The sequence below is a fragment of the Vidua chalybeata genome, chromosome 3 (assembly GCF_026979565.1).
Source record: "Vidua chalybeata isolate OUT-0048 chromosome 3, bVidCha1 merged haplotype, whole genome shotgun sequence".
Classification (NCBI taxonomy): Eukaryota; Metazoa; Chordata; class Aves; order Passeriformes; family Viduidae; genus Vidua; species Vidua chalybeata.
In genome coordinates this window covers 24,257,747-24,275,226 of record NC_071532.1, presented here as the reverse complement: position 1 = coordinate 24,275,226, position 17,480 = coordinate 24,257,747, and the positions used below count along the sequence as shown (strand labels likewise).

Below are 17,480 nucleotides of genomic sequence, written 5' to 3'. Positions count from 1 at the left end.
GTTCATCCTGGAGCTGTGCTAAAGCATGGACACTGACATTATTCCACTTCACAATGACAAGGAAGACACTGGAAAAGCTTCTGCTTACCAAGCTGACTTTAATGGAGGTCCAACACTTGCACTGAGGTTGTTTCACAGTCACCTTTTTAACTCTATGGAGTAACCAGACAGAAGTGAGTGGTAGAGCAGTAAGGGAGCCTTTTGTCAAGCCTCAGTATCTGTGTGACACAGATGTCTCTTGGTTTTCTGACTCTCAGGAAACAGATTGTCCCATTCTATTGCTCTGAGCCAAGGACAACTCCAGTAGCAAGGCCAAATACATAGATGTTTGTGAAAATTTAGGAGTTCCCTAAATTTGATGGGAGAAACTGGAGGCCACTCCAGACAGACATTTCACAAACTTTCCAAACAATCCTGACATACATTTCTAACCAACCTGTAACACAGTGGATAATGAAATCCTGGCACAGATGATGCTAGTGTTTCAAGATATGCCAAACTGGATGCTGGTTTGGCAATGTTGACAGAATCCAAATGGATTGGGCAACAACTGCAATAGCTCATTTCCATTAGGTAAACCTCTGCTGATCCTAGTTTTCCACTTAACATAACACCAAATTAACCTGGAGTATAACTAGTCTCTTCCAACACAAAGACTGAGGTTAAATGAGTAACAACAGTTAAGCTGAAAACACACCAAAACAAGCACTGCCATTAACAAAACTGAGTATTTACATTGATAAAACTTTACTGAAGTATTTCTCCTACAATCTCTATGATTGTTCTGGTAGCTCTCTTTTCTAAATTTTAAGAAAAATGTGAGGAAACATGTATTTCAATACTTCTAATCCTCACTGAGAAGTTGGAAATTATTATGCTTTTTTATAAAACTGTTTTCCAATCAACTTTGGCTTTGCTAGATCAGAGTATTTCATATCAGATCACTCTCAATTCATTATTCCTCCTACCCCTTCAAATTCTAGCCATTCAGAATTTTGGCTTTGGTGGTGAATTCTCACTAAATAAATATCCTCCATAGCTTTCCCTGTTAATTTCAACATTTGACTAGAGTAAGTGCAATCTTTCCTTGGTCCCCACAGATCTCACTAGAGAGATCTCTGCCTATCACTGCTGGTGTGCACTTGGGGCTGTATCCATGGCTAGAAGTGATTGACATTTTTTTCTACAAAATTAAGAGGTTTTTCTAAAGGCATGGCAACAGCTCGAATTTTTTGTCTCCTGGGAGCAATTTTATATTCTAGCACGAATGCACTTACTGTTTTTTGCAGCCTAATTGCCACCCTTGACTTTGCTTTTATCATCAACTGGTAGCACTTTCCCTTTTGCAATTTTCCTACCTGCCACCTCCTTTAACTGCTTTCTTCTTCTTGTGTCTATGTTTGGCTGCACGAAGCCTCACTCTTACATTTAAGGCTGTGAGCAATGTGCTGGCCTGCCACGTTAGCCATACCTTGGGTGCTCACTGTATCAGAAACAATAAAGCCCAGCTCCGTGAACTTGCAAACGTGAATGAACACCAGCTTTGCAAATAATCTGTGGTACGAACCAAAAAAATCTTATAATAATTGCAAGTGTTTTATTTGAAAGCAAAGGGGAGAAAATGCTGCAGTACTACATACTTTTATTTTTAAAATGGCCAGGAAAAGGCTTTTCATCATTTTTGTTTCCTATTACAAATAAGTCCTGCACATCCCTTCTGTCCTCCAGAATGTGTATTACTGTGACTGCCCCTCTGCAGGGGCTGACCACATGGAATTCCCTAAGAAGCCCATCAGTGGACACTTCAGAACACACAGACCAACTCAAGAATGCCTTTTAATTGTGTTTGGAGGATCACAGAAAGAATGTAAGCTCATGCAGAAAGTTAAAAACAACCGTAAATTGACTGAATTTTTGCTGAATCTTAGCTCCATAGAGAGCCACAGTGTATTTGCTACCAGGAACTCTGCTAGGAGCAATCAAAGAGACATGATATTGGATGCTTGATCAGAGCTGTTTTTTACCCAGCAGTGCAAGAGCATTAAATTGCTTTGGACCCCGCCTCTACATAACATTCTCCAATGTCTTGGTTCAAAGGATGGAAGCAAATCTTTTTGTTTTCCTTGTTTATTTTGGTTTTGTGCTAGGGATCTTGCTGAGGGGTTTGATAAGGTTATTTTATCTTTCGGGCATATCCTTTAGAAATTTTACTTTCATAGCATCAACTAGTAAACTGAACTTTATGCAGTTATCTCTCAGATGACAGAAGAAATAAAACAGATATAACTGAAGGCTTAGGCAAAACAAACTCATGCAAACTACATCAAGAAATACAGCTGCAATTCAAGATACATGTACAACAAAAGAAGCCTTAGGAAATGAATAATTACTATTAGAGAGGCTAAAAACTTTCTATTGCAAAGTCACTGAAAAACTGTGTCTGCCTCCACGTAAATGTATCAAACCATAAAGAAAGCCTATAAAATCACCAATCAGTTAAAAAAAATAAATATCTGAACAATAGTATAAAACAGGTGTCTTTCTAGAGGGCAGAAGCAATAGAAAACTATCTGGCATGACATTTCAGGATTAGAATTCCTGATTTTTAAATATAATGTAGCTTATGAGTAAATAAATAGCATATAAATGTTCCGTTATCTATGATATAATGTACAGCAATACTCTAGGTTATATATAGACCTGCTGTGTGTATATATATTCTTGGTGCATTGATAGTGATATATTAATAGTAATAATGCATAATTATTAATACATATCTATGTTATAGAAAATAAGGCATACAAGTGTATATTTGAGCAGAAGAAATTTTATCATTAACATGGGAAGCCTGCCAAAAATTTATGACTACAAAGGCACTGTTAAATAGAGAAATATAAAGGACCCTGGAAGATGGTTACCATCAATCCCATATTTAACCACAGTTTCCTTCTGTATCTAACACAGTCTGCACATGTCGTCAGAGTACTTCTATCTGCATCAACATCTGACAGCATCAACTTGCTGACAGGACTTCTTTATTATTTTATTTCCAACTCAAGGACTCTAAGGAAAGAACTATTAAAACACTTGAAAAGTCTAAAGCCCCAACTGTAACGGCCAGATTCACCCTTCCTCTTCAGCAGCTTCATTTCTAAAGCAACATCACTGAAGTTCCTTTAATTCAAAAAGAACAAAATGGTTCAAGAACAAGCAAAAGCCTCTGTTTCTTCCTTTAGGTACGAAAGCAGCAAGACATTCTTAAAGCACTAGGAAGTGCTCAAGTTGTTGCCATGTATGCAATATCATGAAAGTTGATTTTGGTTTGCTTGTTTTCCCTGTTTCCAGACAGAGGTCTTAAGTTAGGAGCAAGAGGACATACAAAGCACTTGAAACCAAATTCACATCAGTAGTATAAAACAAATCAGGGAGTAGTAATAAATGTCAGAGCTGCAGCAGCAAAGGCGAGTCACTGCTTTTTCTCATACTTAAAGTGAAATACCTAGCTGTTATCTTTGTGCCTGCAGAGCCTCCCTATTGTAGATTCAATAATACAAGAGGCTTCTTATCAGCAGCCCGGGTGACTGATTGGAGCTGTGATATGTTTAGACAATGCACTGTATTTAACTGAATTTACAGATGCCCCAACTCAGACTGGAGTAGTAAACGCCAGAGACTAATAGGAAATTAAACGTGTACAATGGACTAACTCCATTTGCTCCCACACACTGTAATGTGTTTAGTTAACTTACTCATAGTCACACTTTATCTTTTTCTCCATGGATTCTCTAGGATATGTTTCAAATTGGTCAAAGATTAAATCTTCCTTTCATTTTTTCCCACTATTTTATTGCTGCTTTACCTTACTATTTGCCACTCTTCCTCTTGTGCAGATAAGCTAAACAAGATGACCCCAGGTATGCTCTGCCAACCCAATTATCAGCTAGTCAGGAAGTAAAGCAAGGGTACAGAAGACTCCATAATACTATTATTAATATAACATGAGAGGAACAAAATCAGCTGTTTATCTGAACGAAACTGTTTATTTAGCTCATTTGAAATTTAAATATGAATTTATGGTGAACACATGCAGGAACCCAGTTTGTAGAGGTCACTAAAGACATGGTTTAAACTAACAGTTACATAGTATTTTCATTATTGAAAACAGTGTAAAGTAAGTATACTCTGAATAAACCATTTGTAGAAGAAGAGGCTTTATGCAACTTCTGAAATTTCTTCCCTGGAACAGAGAGGAGTAATTGCTTTTTAAATAAATTCCAGGACTGATCAGTTTATCTATTTGGGTCTTTTGAAAAAGTCTCCAGAACTAAGTTCTAATATATCAACCAGCTTGTGGCTGTATTGAACTTACTAAGTCTAAAGAATTTTTGCAAATACGGAAAAAAGAAAAAAAAATTGAAAACAAAACACATTCTCACAGCTACAAATACCTTCAGTCATTTTATTTATTGTATTAGTTCTGAAATAAAACATCCAATCAAAGCTCAGATTTAAAAAAAAATCATACGTTGGAGACAGAAAAAGACCTACAAAAGGTTCCCAGATACATAGCACAAGAAGACAGAAAAGCACTGGCAGCTTTTTTCCAAAGCTACTATCTGAGCTCAATACTTTTTGGGCCAAATCCTGCAATCAAGTGAGCTGATAGATTTAGCATTTGCAGAAGAAAGGACCAGAATTAAGACTAGTTAGGTAAACCAGCAGAATATGCCTTATCAACTTGACAGACACTTAAAGGATATTTGGAAGAAATATTCCCCCACTCTCCAAATATGAACTGCATAAGGATGTTAATTACTTGTACACTTTGTTTTGAAATAAAGAGTTATTCAATCTCCAATGGAAACAACATATCAGAATGACAGATTTTCAACGTACCAAATTAGGGAAATCCCAAGTTTCTAATTTAGAAGGTGTCACTACAAAAATTTATTTCTACGTTTTTGGGTTTTTTTTTAAATTGGATGTTATAAAAAAGGGTGTCAGATATTACCATTAGGCTTTACTTAATTTTTGCCTATGTTGTCGAGATCTTAATCTATGCCCATTCCTCAGTGTATATCCATTATACACACGGAAATTAATTAGGAAAATGGTAGTTTTTTCTAACAGTTTTCCCCTGATACAATATTTGCCACAGTAAAGATCTGAGTTTTTAAAAAATTAATTCTTACTCATTTTTTTCCTACCAGAAACTGTTTTTTTCAATTCTTCGCTAGCACCTTCCTAAACAAAGGCTAATAAAACAATAATTATCTGGTAAAGTAGGTTTCATGGACCTTTTTTTTTTTCCTAGCTAGTAGACAGTGCTACAAATGTTACTTTTCCTCATCAGGTCTGATGGATATTGGAAATAAAAGACATGGATAAATCTTTGACCAATCTTTAATTAGTATCACCAATGAAATATTTATTCTTTTACTATAAATCTAGAAACCCAGGGAAGCTGTGTTTGCATCTTTTATCAGTTTAAATAATAGCTTGCTTTATTGCTTTTGTCTTAAGAACAGACAGGCTGAAAAATTATTTGTACCCACAACCAATTTCTGGCTGCCATGGTCGGTACAGTTAAGGTGAATATTTAATAATGCCATTTAGATCATGGAGACCTCCTGAACCTGTAATTCACAATAATCTGTAACAGATGCAGGCAAATGTGTCTGTGTCTACTTTACAAACCAGTAACAAAAGGAGTAGTAAAGAAGTTAAGAGTTTCTCCTTTTCCAACTCTAAAACAACTGGCCTTTTATATGTAGAATTGAGTTACTGGAGGCATTGAATCCTCTTCCCCTTAATGGTAAGAAACCATATATACCTGGCTGAAGGAACCAAACAGGTTTCCCAATACTACATAAAATAAGACATGGAGCTGCAACTGTAAGAGTGCCATGAGGAGAGAGCAGGTGTTCCCACTTGTGTGTGCACGCTTACAGACAGAATGTAGCACACAATGGTGCCACCACCACTCACAATGTACACCGAGCCACACGCACTGTGAGGAAGACTATGGAAATGGATAAAAGCAATACAGCTCAAGTTGTAAACAAAACATCAAAATACATGAAGAAAACTAAAGGCAGAAGTACTAATTATACCTTAGCACCATATTACTACCAGGATATCGTGGCCACATCCTCCTGATTATTGCTTCTGCTTTTTGCAACAAGAGGGAATTCCTGGTGACTGCTGTCCTAAGTGACATCAACACAGAAGAATGGATGAATGAATGCAAGGACACACTCTGGCAAAACCAATACAAATATCACAAATGCAAAGCAGATGAATGGACTCTTGAGAGACCATAAATAACCACAATACTCTTGAATGATTTTCTCCCATCTCATTAGATTTACTGTACTTTCCACAAACCTATCATATGTTGAAAAAACATTACTGTCTTTGCCTTCACTTTCATTACACTACTTAGACTTAGTCTAAATAGATACAAGGACTTTATCAGGAGGGAGTTATCTGTGTTTGTTGTGTGCACTGGAGTTTTAAGAGAGGACTGTATTGATAGCAGCATTTGTATTTGTACTTATCTGACTGCAGCGTAATGGAGTTCAGAATTCCAATAGAAAAGCTAATAAAAAACACCCAAAATAGTAAGAGGGGAAAGGACTGGATATGTGAAGGGGATTCAAAACTAGACTGACATCATCTTTTGCAAAGCTGTAATAAAAAGATAGTCTTGTTGGAAATATCTTTCAGGATGTTATGGTTAGGTACTATGAAGTCCATCCTGTATCCAGTAGCTCAGTGACAGTTATGCCAGTTACTGCAATGGGATTAGAAAACAGGTCTTTTGTTAATCAGTAGTCAAAAATGAAGAGCTAATTTATCATCTCAATTAAAAATTCAGTGGAGCAATGCCCCATGCACATGAAGCATCATTGTGAGGACTACATTTTGGTAGAAATCTTTTCTCTTTAGGGAAAACAAGCTGTTCAGACTTGCAAAGTAATTTTATCTCAGATAAAAATTTAGCATGAAAATTAATTTGTCCTCTTTTGCTAGTTTAGATTGCTTTTATTTAAATACATTTAAATAAACCTTCCTAGGACTGATTAGATGATGGTTCAGTATAAGGCTATATGGCATTTATTGCTATTTGTGTTATCATTACCTACACATAACTTAAGATAACTATCACCATAATTTACACTACACATGGTGCACACATCCATGTACTTCATTATTCCATCTAAAACCCCTTGCAGTTACAAATACTGCACAGCCATCCCCAGGTTTGGTCCACAAAGGAAAGAAGTCAGAAGCTAGAAAACATCAGAAATTACTATAGTTCATCCAGCCTTAATTTCTGCTTTCTTTTGCATCAGATGTTATACAGAAAATTAGGCAAATAATGCTGAACTTTGCAAATTAATATCCTTTTGCTGTATGTTGTTACTAGCCTGAACACATGCAACATTCCAGATATATTTTTGAAACTGAGCAAGATAAAACAATTTGCAGTATTTGGAACCATAAAAGTCTTTCTGTTTTGTGTGCTTTATCAGCAATCTCCTAACACTTATATTTCAGAATTGCACACTGTGTGTTACTGGAGGATTCCTGCCCACCTCAACTTGTAACAGAAAACTCAGGATGAGAAAGGGTCACTTAGCAGAGCTAGAAATAGTCTGACCCATTTGTCTTCCCCTGGTCCCATGCTGAGTGAGCTTATGACCCAGGGATCTGGGTCAGTCTCAGAGGTCAACTTTGGGGACAAGAATAAGGTTTTTCTGTGTTATTTTCCTTCTTTCCCCAAGAAAATGTGTTTATTTGTTTTAGACCAAACCAGGGCTCTCAAAGCAGTCAGGGCCTGGTTGCTTCTTAAGTTGAATCTGTACTGGGAGACAGCAGCATGGTTCTCTGTCCTTCCCCATTCCAGGGCCAAAGCAACTCCATAACTATTTATTATATTGTCAGCCTGACAAAATTTTCATGGGGAATGAAAGCAAAAGAAGATAATTTTTCAGTATTTGTATTTTAGCATATGCTGACCGGAATTTTACAAGAGAAAGCATAAACATATCTTTACACCAAGACAGAGTCTTTTGCCAAATAATAAAATCCTGCAACAAATAATGGAGATAGAAAACCTTCTCAGGTAAAACGTTAACAAGATTGGTAAATAAAATGTGTTTAGTCACTCAAAGATGAGGGATTCTTACAAACTTTAGTTTGTGTTCTTTGCTCTCGGAGAGGTCAAGAAAGCACACTGTGTTTTTTATTGGGAAAGGAACTTCCCAGTTTTGACATGTGACTACAAATAAAGCCCTTCTCCCAAAAGGAAAATCATAGTATAGTCTCAGCACTAATTAAAAGATATTCATAGACCTCACTGGGCAGTTCACACCTTCAATTCCAATTAGAAGAATGTCATTGCATAGAATATATGCAAATCTACAGGCTCGTACGAATTTTGGGGAGGGATTCAGATTTTGATTTTCATTTTGGCAAATGGGAATTTGACCCGAGAGTACAGTCCCTTACAGTCATAAGAAAGGGAGAAAAGATGGTGCATTTCAGAGCTTATGGGGTCAGTCTAAATTCTCACAGTTGAGTGGTGAGCCTTCTACTGCTGTCCTTCTTCAGATTTAAAGACCTTCAGTCTTCAAATGGAAGGACTGACTTGGATTGACAAGGAGCTCAGGGAGGTGCTGTACAAATGTACAGCATCAAAATCATGAGTAACGTGCTTCATGTGAGAGGCCAAGTGCAAAAACTAAGAAAGGCACAAGCCTGAAAAAGGAAGCTGTAAAGGGTTGGGAGAAGGGGCTGAGAGGGAGAAGAGAAATGTACAAATCCTTTTTTTCCCTCAGTAACTACTCTGCAAAAAGAAAAAAAAATTAGAAAGATTTTGTCCAAATGTTACCATTTTACTTTCAGTTGTGTTCATGCTGGTTCTTTCCATGAAAGGGTGTGCATCCCAAAACAAGGTTTGACCTACCAAACATATTTGATGTGCATATAACATTTTGGCCTTCAACAAAACTCCAACAATTCCAGAAAAAGGCAAGATTTTCCACTGGAGAAGGCAGGTTTTTTTGTTTGTTTGTTATTTAAAGATCCTCCCTTATCCATTTACATGCAATAATATCCATTTACATGCCCAGTATATAGCTGACAGTTCACAAAATCACATGTTATCACCAAATAATTTTTCCTATCCCAGGTTTCGTAAACTAGGTGACTTAAGGGTCTTCTGAGTTTCAAAGATGTTTAAGTTATTTAAGAGTAGAAGCTGGCTTTTCAGACTTGAATAATCAACACATTATTAAAACAATAACCTCCTCTATGATCTTCTTTTCTAAAAAAAACCCCAAACTTATGCTGTTTTGTATAAATTTACAAAAAGTATAACTTCTTGCCTTACCACTACAGCAAAATATCAATTACAAGCTTTTCAAGCCCATGTTGTCTATGTTGCACTAAATGTGAAAACTGTCTCCCTAATTCTGCACCACGCGTTACAAAAGAACCACACCGTTTGCAGATCAAAGGGAGACGATTTATGCTTTCATCCCAGCTGACGGACGATTAAATTAAAACAGATCAGCAGTACAGTGCATGGGCAGGTGGCTTTAGCTGCCACTGTCGGCCTCAGAGCGATTAAATTGCAGTGGAGATGGAGGGCCTTCCGCTCTCATTCCCGCACTTACAGATCAAACGGTGACAAATGAGATGTTACTGCTCTTGTAAAGCAAGGCTACAATCTGTCAAAATCCAACATAATTTGTGACCCTACGTGACATCCTCTTTCTCTTTTTTTTGACATTTGAATACAGTGATTGTACTGGAGTCAAGTCCATTTAAGTGAATATAGTCAATTCTATCTAAAGGAATACAGCCTGTTAGCTCCAACATGGTAGCTGAATATATATCTGGTTAGTACTCCAGCGACCCTTTGTGTTAAGTGCATACCATTAACAATGAATTCTGATTTTTCCAAGTTATATAATTTGATATCTTGACAGCTCAGACACTTGAAGCACCACTATTTGTTTTAAATGGCTTTATTTTATTGTTTAAATGTCAGTATCAAAATAAAGTAATGCATACAGCCTTGTCAGATCTAGTGCAGTGGGAAGTGTTGCTGTGAGGGGAAAAAAAGGCCTTGAGAGAGTTTGTTCTAAAAATGGTCCAAAAAGTCAATTATGTCTTTTGTTGCATCCTTGAATGACTTGCAAAATTTTATTTACACTGGATCTTTTGTTTTAAGGGTGAGCTTATCCAGGTACTGAGGAAGGAAGTACAAAGGGACTGCAGTGTCTTACGTTTAAGAAACTGTCATACTAAGAAATAAACCTTTCAAGTAAACAAAAATAAAAAAGTCACTGCATGTGTATTAATTTTTAAGCATTTGGAAAAATTACCATAAATTCTGGACGATCAAAAGTATGAACTCTACCTGAAACTGCAAATTAACACGGCAAAAATCTAATTTGGAGAATACTTGCAATTATTGACTAAATCTCTCTGTTCTTGCTTTTCTTTTAAGGAATAAATACAGTTTACAACACAGCAATGCTGTTAGAATTTGACCATATCTTATTTCCAGTAACTTTGGGGTTAACAAGTTCTTCTTCACCACAGCCAAGAATTTACAGCATTTATCGTTCTCTTAACGTTTTAAGGTGGGCAGTTTAGCTATCTACCACAAAGCAGTCAAAGATCTGATCTAGGGCCTCTTTATATTTTCTGTTGACCATTGATCTTCGGGCAGGATAACTATATCCTCCAGGGAATTAAGTTTGAAACAGCTTTATTTACAGAGAATGAAGATGCATACAAAATCTCTCAAGTGAAAATCTTAGGGGAAAAACAGATACAGTACACTGAAAAGTATTTATACTTAAAGACTACAGCACACACTATTTTTCATCCTCAGTCAAAATTTAAACCACAACTTCTTTCATCTCATTTGCATGCATTCCTTGCTCAGCGTATAGTTCTTAAACTGGCAACAGCAATACATTTGCTAATAAACACAGCCAGCAGCTAAGGTGAATGCCACGAAGCTCCTGTAGATAATCTGCCATGTGCAGAGAAACCCAGCTGGTGGCTGGTGCCATATTTGGCAAATTATATACACTAATCCTTCCTTATCGTGATGACCCCCAAAGCCTGTCTAGGCTTCAAGGCCTGTCAACACCCCATTGTTACTGATTTATAAAAAGGAAGACTGGGCCCATGTGCCACCTCTATCCTTCTAACCTTGCCTATTAAAGGCAGGGTCTCTGTGGTGTCTGACACGGGGAGGGGGAAGTGGGCATGTATATATTTACACGGGCAGCAAACAGCACTTCACCCTAAACAGAGCACTGAGAGCACTGCAGGGCCCCGGCTCAGCAGCTCTGCTGTGACAGGAGTGCATCCCAGGTGTCTGCAGTAGCTTATCCCTACAGCTGTGCTGGGAATTGCACACACCCTCACTGAACATGCACTGGCTTTACCATGCCAGCAGAGAGAGGCTGTACAGAAAACTGAAACAGTGGGCTCACAAACAGGGCCATAACACAAGAAAGCCAGAGCAGTAACACATTACTACATAATTTTTCCTGCTGTTAACTACTACAGGGAAATACTTGCTCCAAATTCAGTATTAGGGCTAATACATTACCCAGAGGAGCAAGGTAGCAGCTGAGCTGAAGAGCTAAAGAGATGTTTCCCAGGCTTCAATGAGGTGGGAGCACAGCAAAACACCCACCAGTACCAGTTACTCCAGCAACTTCTTTGCACTGGAATCTGCACTTTCTTTCAAACTGCAAGATCAGTGGTCCAGGGATTGTCACACAGTGATAAATCCCATGCATGGGGCTTGAAAGAAACAGCAACAAATGTTTCTGTCGTTTTAGTACATATGACTATTAGAACACGATCTGTTGATTTGCAGCAAGATATCCTAATGTAATGGCAACCCCAGCATGGGATTGCCAACTGGCCCATGTTTAGAGGCAATTACTGCCTTTTTATGTGTTCTACTCAGTTCCAGTTTTTCTAAAGGCTGTTCTAGTTTTACAGGCTGTCACAAACCACAAAGCTGATCTCATTCTACTCTTCTTCTTTCCCTCATCTCTTTGCTTCTGATGTAGATTCTGTACCAGTCACAGGGGATGCAGGGTAGGCTTTCACCTTTGACTGTAAGCATGATAGGAAGGGAGAGAAAGGTGGCAGAAACATTATTAACTTTAAAATATTTCCTGTTCCTCCAAGATGACAATAAATTGTTCCCATATGACTAAGTGGTATAAAGATAAACTGCTCTCCACCCTTTAGGAGTTCTCTACCACCTCAGGGTTTTCCTTCTACCTCCCTAAGTAAAACCTTGCATTGCTTCCCATGAATAACACTTTTTAATAATTTAAAATATGTTCAGTTTGTTGGGGTTTCTTTTCTTCCCCTCACTGCTTATTATGTTTCTCAGTGGCTCCTTCAGATTCTGCACCCAACTCGTATCTATTGTTTCATTAATGAGGCCAGCTAAGAGTCATATATTTCTATTTAGCTTCCTGGGCAACAAAATGGAAGCACGTGTGTGGTAATGCTAACACAACCAAAGGCCTCCTAGGAATACAGCGAGAACACAGTGCCTTTGATTTATAAATAGATATCACTATTTATAATGCATAAACAAAATGTTTCATGATTTGTAACACTAAGCCCAGGCAGTTATATTGTTTAAAAAAAAAACCAAATGCCTACTGTCTACAGAAATAGAAACACTTATTTACGCAAGCATCATGAGGGCACGGGGGCGGATACTCTATGAACTCCTGCCAATTAAATGAGGTACTTGCTAATTGCTGTCCCATATCTTCAAGGACCAAAAGGACAGAACAGTGCCATGTGAGGCAACATGGTATCACATAACAGAGCTGAACCTAATCCAGGTTAGATTTAATGTTCAGAAATGATCACATACTGTATTACTCATGTCCAGCAACAACATTTTGATTGCAGGAATGCTAAGCTCCTGATCTCAACCCCAGCCAGCACTTGTTACTACTGAAAGATTAATGTTATCTCTGCATTTAAGTAACCCTCATATATGGCCAAAATTAGACTGTTAGAAGTCCAATGGTCTGGGAGTGAAATTGTTTTTAGCAGCAGTCTACAAACGTACTGCTTGAACAAACCATCTGGGTCCCAAGGGAATGCTGCCCATTCTGTGCACTGTAATGATGCTTTCCATGAGCAGTGGCACCATCAGCACCTTGTGCATCCCTGCAGAAATACTTCAGGAGAGGATAAGTCAGTTCCTTAACTTCTACTGGGCATGGTGAAGCCTTACTATCAAAAATTACATGGATGAGAGAAAGGGGAAAATTGAATTCCTGGAGATAACATCCAATTAGAATATAGGGGTTTTGTTCTTACTTTTTTAAAATGCCATCCATGCTATTTTCAGTGCTGAGTTCTGTTACTAATATTTTCTATTCCTCCTCAGGCATCTGTATTTGTCACTTATTTTGTCAAGTGTACTGCTAGTTTACTGCTCATTCTTTCTGGCTGTGGCATGAACAGAGAAACATCTATTTCACTTCCATTTCTTAGATTCCTGGGGTAGCCTCTGCTTCCAGACATTAAACTCAATAAACAGAAAAACCAAAATCCAAAGACAGCCCTGTGTGAAAGTGCCACTACTCGGATTTGAACAAAACTGCATAGCAATTTAAATTAATCAAAAGAAAAATGTGGGAAAATTTCTCTCATTTACCAGGTGCAGTCACAGAAGTCTCAAGATTTTCGCAAGTGTTCAATGGATTATGGATCAGGCCTATTTTATAACTAAATTTCCACAGTAAATCAATATTGCTGGTTAATGACATTGATAGTTTACTATTGTGATTTTAATACTAAAATTCATATTGTTAAAACATGATGCAACAATTAATGTACATATTGTATTGCATCACAAAATAACGCAATCATACAGCTGTTGTTGTACATGAGACAATAGCCATTAACATTTGATGGACAAGTCAGGGCATTAGAACAGTAACTAAAAAAACAGATGACCTACTGCTCTTTTCATGCTATTTAGGCCATCATATAACATTGCAGTATATAGTAAAACTGAGTTTATTTTTAATGTGAGACTAAAGTCAATCATCACTGAAATCAAGCCTCAGGGTTTGCTTTATCAGTATACATTGACAACAGAATTGGTAAAGTACTCATGCTTACAAAAAAAATTAACATTTTTAGACATACTTTCAGAGACTGACTTCTGCAAAACAGTCTTCTAAGCACAAGACCCTCAATCATGTTGCACAGGGTAGCTTATTTGCCAACTGTACTTGGGTTTTAGTTCCTCTTTCATTGCTTGCACATACTATTAATACGCAAATAAACATTTACCTAGAAATGCTTCTTTCAAACACTTCCCTTTTACCACAGACTATCTCTTTGAGAGCAACCTGCCTTCTATTTAAGACTTATTTCTTAAATTTTGCAATTTAAAACTAACTTCTCTTTTCTAAAAACGTTATCCTGAGCAGGACTTTCAAGCACTGCAGAGCTAATAAACCTCATGCAACCACACACATAAAACCCACAGAGCAGCACTACAGGACTCACTGTGTGATGGCATAGTTTTACAAAAAACCTTTCCAAACAGGACAGTTTCCATTTCTTTACAACAATCACATCAGAACTTTCAGCCTCACCATCTTTCCAAGTCTTTTATTTCCCTCTTTTTAATATTGTTCCAATTGGGTCTTACTGTTTTTTTGAACTACTGGCTAAGACTGTGCTTTCACAAAATTTAGAACTCTTGAAAAACTACACCTCTCCTGAGAACTGAACAGAAATGTTTAGGAAATATTTATTCAATCAGTTGCACGGAAACATCCAAAACAAGTTCACGGTCTGTATTCCTACAAATCAAAACTGCTTAACACACAGCGCCTTTTTTGTTTGTTTGTTTTTTAAATTGGCTGTCACTGCTTTTGTTCATTCCTGATGCTCTGAGCAAGGAGAATGAGCCCACTTCCCCTTCCTATCTGGCTAACTTCAACAGAAGTTGTTTTGTGAGCAGTTGTACACAAAGGACACCAGACTGAATCTTTTCTGTACTGCAGTGAATACCTTGCTGCTGCTGCTACTAATGTAGAACTATGTGCTGAAGTTTCCATGTCATCCTTCACATATCGTACCAAACACCCACTTGCAAAGAGCTGAACTCACCCTACATCATCAGTTATGACTCAATTTGCAACTCTGTCCTGCAGACTCAGGAGAAGACACAACTTAATTTCACTGAGATTCACTTGCCCTTTCCCAAGCCTGGATGTGACAAAGCCATCTGCAACCTACTTTATCACACACCAGACAATGGGTAGGACACCACGGTTCAGCAATAAACATTTCACACTAATAGCATAAAAGTGACTGACTGGTTATTGCCTTGTTGTTCTTCAGACAAAGAACTCCCTCTTTCTCTTTTCTCAATGCAGACAAAATCTTTTCTTTGTGCCCAGCACAGGAAAAAGAGGGATGAGAGGGCTTTATGCCTGTCCACACCCTTCACAAAACCAGTGGTTAATTTAGGGCCCAAGCCTGCTACAGTCCATGATCTTCATTACTATCTTAAACATCTCCCCACTGAACCCCAGCAAGACTTTCCACTTGTGGGTTTTAGCCCTCTGTGTGCTTCACAACCGATGGACAGAGAAAGTATAAAACCAAGATTAAAATTATTTTTCTTCATATACACTGAGTATGGACACTGTCTGTACTGCAGTAACATGAGAGCAGACCGTAGGCATTCTGAGCAATAGTGTTTGGCATGGATGTCCTGGGGAAAAGAAAAAAGTGAAGGAGGAATACTTTAAAGAGAAGAGTTCAGGATTATGCACTAATATTTGTAAAAGGAAGAATAGGGGAAAATGATAGTTGAATTGAGATAGATTCCTTATAGACTGTGCCAACCAGTGTGCACCAAAATGACACTTTTTTTTTTTTAAAAAAAAAAAGCACTTGGACAACTCTTCTGCACAGTTCCTGGCTCATTTGGAGATCCTGTCCCAACATGACCTCAGGAGGTTCTCGGTGCCTGGCAACACTGAGAACAAGAAAGACAGAAGCATTAACTTAAGACTGTGTTCAACAACGACCTTTGTGGCCTCTAATCCATGGGCTCATGATGATGCATTGGTTCAAACAAACTGAAGCAGAATTGTCTTACAGTTGCAAGAGAAACTAATGATTATCAGTCATTGTGACTAAAACTGGTGTTAATTCTATACATATTATACTGATTTAAAGTAAATGCATGTGAACACTTCGCAGAAATAAAGGAAAAAAATCACCCGTTGATGGACAAAACACTAACTTGTGTTGTAAGAGGAAAAGGAAAAGGAGAGAGAAAATATATCCTGTAATGCAAGAAGTTCAGACTATTCTTTTCCAAAAATGTATGCATAACTACAAATGTTAACACCTGCTATTTTTGAAGCAACAGCAAATCCCGAAGTATTTTACAAGTCAAGAATACATTGACAAAAGGAAATAAACATGGGGAGAAATCCAGCAGATAGCTCAGAGTGATGTTGTGCAGTAGTACAGGATGGGAAGTAACATGAATACTTTACATCACTTGAATTAGAATTTCAGGTAACAGTCCTCCCTCTCTAGAAAAAGAAAAAACTTCAGATTGCACTGCCATAATACACTAAAACAATGGGGGGCAGTTAGAGATGAAAATCAGAAGGTTTTAATTGTTTTAATTACAACTTCCCATTTAGACAAAAAAAAAATAGAAAAAAAGGAAGTACTATCTCCATATTTATTATATGGGAAGCCTGTCTGTTGAAGTTTGAAGAGTGACACTTCAGATACACAAAAATATTCAGGAATGTGGAAATGGACAACTCTTAAATTACTTTATCAAAGTTCTACAAATCTTCATTTGAAGAAGGCTAAGCAATCAGTATTAAGCAAATAAAGCTCACCTGCACCTATCTAAAGCATTTTATTAAATACAAAGCTGAGGGTGAGACATTGCAAATGGTTAATGTCTGGGGCTTTCATCTCCAGAGACCTGGGTTAAAAGCCTTGCTTAGGCCACAGCAAAGCCCATTTACAGATTTCACAAGCCAAATTTGATAGCTGTTTCCCTGAAATACTGACAGTATCTTTCCTTTTGTTTGCAAAATTTATCACTTCAGCACTAAGACCCATCCTACCCATATGTATTTTCATCAAACAACCACTTCACCTTGGCATAATTGGCCACCCCTTTTCACAGGAGGCCCAGGACAGAATAAGCAGGCTATAAGTCATGCCTAATGCACATCTGCAATAGAAACTGGATGAACACTGCAACTGGAGCCTTGCCTGTCATCTTCATCAATCTACTTGCTAATATGATTCTCATCATGTTCCTGCAGATCTCTGAAGGGGGTATTAACGTAAGGATTATTTATATTAAAAAAGGTTGTGATTTAACA

At 37.6% G+C, this 17,480-nt stretch overlaps 1 protein-coding gene across 8 annotated transcripts in view; it reads right to left on the bottom strand.

Annotated features, from left to right (window-relative positions):
- The window catches only part of ESRRG (estrogen related receptor gamma), a 225,847-nt gene that overhangs the window by 74,642 nt on the left and 133,725 nt on the right, over positions 1 to 17,480 (bottom strand). The window contains exon 1 of one of the 8 annotated variants that reach the window (XM_053938571.1): positions 6,114 to 6,177. The exons of the other annotated variants lie outside the window; for them this stretch is intronic. The gene's annotated coding sequence lies outside the window, so the exon portion shown is untranslated. Of the gene's footprint in view, positions 1 to 6,113; positions 6,178 to 17,480 lie in introns of those variants that run through there. 8 annotated transcript variants of the gene reach the window in all.